The sequence below is a fragment of the Hyaloscypha bicolor genome (genome assembly GCF_002865645.1).
Source record: "Hyaloscypha bicolor E unplaced genomic scaffold K444scaffold_39, whole genome shotgun sequence".
Taxonomy (NCBI): domain Eukaryota; kingdom Fungi; phylum Ascomycota; class Leotiomycetes; order Helotiales; family Hyaloscyphaceae; genus Hyaloscypha; species Hyaloscypha bicolor.
Genome location: NW_020194541.1, coordinates 480,169 through 484,946, shown reverse-complemented (window position 1 = coordinate 484,946; position 4,778 = coordinate 480,169).

The window sequence follows — 4,778 nt, the reverse complement described above, 5'->3', positions numbered from 1 at the left end:
AATAATACTAATACTATTATAAATACTTTATTTATTATTATTAAAAAAGATATATAATATATATAAACAAATAAGAATATATTAGAGATTAGACTAAATCTTTAAAAGAAACCGATTTTATTAGGCTTTATAATTCTTATAAAAAATAAGTATCTAGAATTACTTATTTTTAAAACTTCTATATTACTATTATTGCCTTTATTACTTTTTTCTTTTTTATTATTATATTTTATATTTCTACTAGATTTCAATACCGGTATAAAAGCTTTAAAAACAGAAAATATAGAAAATAATATACTTTTACTAGTTTTATTACTATTATTATAATTATATTCGAATATTTCCAAATTATCTTTTTTATTTTTAATTACTAAACTTATTAGAAAAGTAGCTAAGATTTATATTAAAAAGCAAAAGTATAATAAATCTAATAATAATTTTAATTATAAACTTATTATTTTTCTTAATATTTATTAATATATAAAGCTTTTTTTATTATATTAAAGAAACTAGCTTAAAACTACTTTTATAATAACTAGGTCTCTTAATATATATATAAAAAGGCTTATATAAATATAATAGCTAGCATAATAGTATAATTTACTAAGAATAGAATATCGGAAATAGATATAAAACAAAACTAAGCCGGAATACTTGGGCAGAATAATACTAAAAGGTTAAGGCATTCTCCTTACTTTATTTTATAGCTTAGTATTTTCTAATATATAAGATTCTTTGAACTTTGAGCCTTTAACTATTATATTAATTCTACTATTATATAATACTAAGCTTACTTGACTTGGTCTATATAGGCAATATAATACTATTAGTAAAGGACCTATATTTGTTCTTAGAAAGTAAAGATGAAATATTGCTTTTAATATTTAATAATCTCCTTAAACTATAAAGAATTAGAGAGCTTAGCTAAAAGTATAATATTTTCTATAACCTAGTTAATCTTGAAATCTGGCCCTTAATTAGAGCAGATATTGCTTTCTTTCTAGTAGTTAGTTCTCTACTAATATAAAAGAAGAAAAATATTATTTTTTATAATCTAGTTAATCTTAAAGCCTGGCCCTTAACTAGAGTAAATAATATTTCCTTCATACTAATAAGTATAAAAGAACTAGCCCCCTTTCTTAATATAGGAAGAATTAGTTATGGTTTATTAATTTAAAATAAGAAAAGATAATAGTTAGTTTTAGTCTACTAATTTAAAACTAGATAAAACAATAATCGGTTATAGTTTGCCAATATTAAATAAGAAGAACTTACTTAGTACTTATTTCTATAGCTAATATCCTTTCTAAAGCTACTATAAATAGCCCGGAACCAAGTACTATTACTATAGATATATTAGATAAAAGGCCCTAATATAATAAAATAAAGAAGCCAGACTTTAATATTATAAATTCATATTATTAGAAAAGCTATTATAATATTATTTCGAAAGAAGATATTAAGGAATAGCTAGCTAATTTGGAACTTAAAATTAGTATAAATGCCTTAAAAACAAATAAGGCCTAGCAGAAATTGCTTATATAAGATAACCTTATTAATAAATACTATATTATAGCTAATAAATAAATAAAGTACTATTAGAAATTCCATTTATATATTAACTAACTTACTAAGAAGGTTAATAAGCTAGAGGAAATTACTAGTTAACTTTATATAAGAAAGAAACTAATATAAAAAGAGGCTATAAAATAGAGATCTAAGTAAGTAGATATCCAGAAATATTACAGGTTTCTATTAGAAGAACTATATAAAAGCTAATACCAAGGCTTTCTTTTACTTTTAGTTTATAGTAATTAACTATAGCTTATTAGAATTAAGAATTTTGCCCTATTTATAGGCAAAGATAATTACTAGATTAATAACTAGATATTTAATATAAGAAATAAACTAATATAGAATTCTTCTGAATTTAATAGCAAATTACTAAAAATTGCTTATATAATATAACTAGTTACTAGAAATACCTGTAACTTTATTTATAATTAACTAGAATTCGAACTAGTTAAATAGATCTTAACTATTAAATAGATCTTTAAGATTCTTTAGTAAGCTTATAGTAAAAGCAAAGAAATAGAATACTAGAAAATAAAAAAGATATATTAGTACTTAAAGTAAAAAGACAAGCCGTTTCCGGTATTTTGGATAAAGTTTACTTACTTAATAATAAAACTGGAAAAATTACTAGATAATTAATATAATAATTTAATAAATAAGATAAATTTCGAGCTATTTAAGAGCTTGAATAATAAGAAGTTTAACTTGTCTAGAGATCTTACTAAATAATATATAAAATAAAAGAATAGGCTTTTCTTAATTAAGAACTAATAGTTTCAGAAGAAATAACTAGCAGAAACCATTTGCTACTAAATACTATTCTAAACTAGAAAGCCTGCCGGAAACCAAGAAGCTATTATAATTCTATATCTGGCAAATTAATTATAATAGCTAGTATTTTTATAGCTAAAAAAGGCAATTTGCTAGGAATTTAAGAAGAGATTAAACCGGCCCGAGAGTTTTTATTATTATAGCTATAAAAAGCCTAAATATATAAAAAATACCTGTTCTGAGTTTAATAAGATTATATTTATTAAAGAGAATTATTTAGAAAAAGCTAGTAATTTAGAGACAAATAAAAAGGGTATTAACTTCTATTTACTATTTAATAAAAAGTATAATATTAATAAGTCAGGAAAAGCCTAGCTCTAGATATAGAAATAGCTTTTCTAGAATAAGAGCTCTATTAAAAACCTATAGATCTCATTTAACTAATTAATAGAAACCAGTTTCTTATTAAATATAAAGTATACTAGAAAGACAAAACTATAACCTTCTAGTATTTAGTAAATATTAGAGTAAATATATATATTCTAATTAACTAAAAGTATATTTGTTTTCTAATAAAAATACTATAAATGCCCTTATATAAACTTAAAATCCCTATTTCCTTATAAGATTTCAATAAATAATTTAGTAAAGCTATTTAATATATAGCTATAATAAATCTAGCTATTAATCGGTATTTCTAAACTTAATAATATTTACTTGCTATTAATCTTGGCTCTTATAATATAATTTTAGGAAGAAACTAACTTGTAAAGTATAATATCTTACTAAATTATTAATAAAATTAATTTTACTAGCTAGAAGATTATAAGATAAATTAGCCGGATCTTATTTAAAAATCTAATATTTTAATAAGAAGTACTAAAAAAATAGGTATTTAGAAAGTACTTTAATTAGAATCCTAAAGGAACTAATAAGATTAAACTAGAGAAATAAAAGAATATATTTCTTATTCCCTTATAAGATCTTCTTACTAGAAAAGCCGAATATTAGGTAAGAAAAAAAGAACTAGATCTTAATATTTTTGAAATAAATAAGTTACTGTACTATTTCCTTTATTTTATTAAAATAGCTGTTTTTTAATTAAATACTAGAGATTCTAGTAACTTGGTCGGATTAGTTACTATTAATAAAATTAATTATATATTTGAGAAATAAGGTTATAAGCCAAAGAGATATTTATTATTACTTATAATAATTAAATAAATAATACTATAGTTTACTAGATATTATATTTAAACTAGTAATTTTATATACTTTCTAAATATAAATAACCCAAATACTTTTAATAATACTTTATTTTTTAATTCTAAAGAACTTTAAGAGCTTTAAATATCTTTTCCTATATAGCTATATAATATAATTAAAGCATTTTCCAAAAAAGTAATAAATATATTTCTATTATCTTAATCCTTTAATTATAAGCTCTATTTTAATAAATTAGATCCCTTAATAAAGATAATATATCTTTATAAAATAAGCTTTTATAAACTCGAAAAAATAAGAGAATATCTTATTAAAAAACCTAAAGAAAAGCTTTATTAAATTATCTAATTTTCTCTTTTTATTATTTGTTTTATTTATTAAAAAAACAGTAGTTTATAATTTTATATTAATTATTAATAGCTAAATACTATAATAAAAAAAGAATTACTATTTCTTATTACTTATTACTGAGATACTTAACTAATTAGCTAAATTATTAGTATTTACTAAATTAAATATTTAATATACTTTTAATTAAATCTATATAAAACTAGCCTTTATAATATAGGCAGCTTTTAGAATAAGATATAGATCTTTTAACTAGTAATTTTATTATTTGAATTCTATAATAGTTTTATAACTTTTTAATAATATATTAATACTATTTTAATAGACTATTTAAATAACTTTTATTTGGCCTATATTAATAATATATTTATTTTCTCTAAGAATAAAAAGAAATATTAATAGTATATTAGAATAATTCTATAGAAGCTCTAAAATACCGGATTATAAATTAATATTTATAAATACAAATTTGAAGTTTTTAAGTTAATATTCTTAGGATTTATTATCTCGAATTAAGATATATAGATAAGTTCTACTAAAACTTCTATTATCCGAAACTAGTATTAACCTATAATAAAAAGAGAAATATAATTGTTTTTGGGCTTTTATAACTTCTATTATGAATTTATTTAAGCCTATAGATATATCTTCTATTTCCTAAATTATCTAACTAAAAAGAATATTTTATTAAAGTTTATATTTAATAAAATCTAGCTAAATGCCTTTAATTAGCTTAAAGAGTTAATTTTTTCTATTTCAATATTTTTCTATTTCAAATATAACTAGGAAATCTGCCTAGTAACTAACTATTTAAATCTAGTTACTATAGATATACTTTCTCAAAAAAGTATAGAGAATAA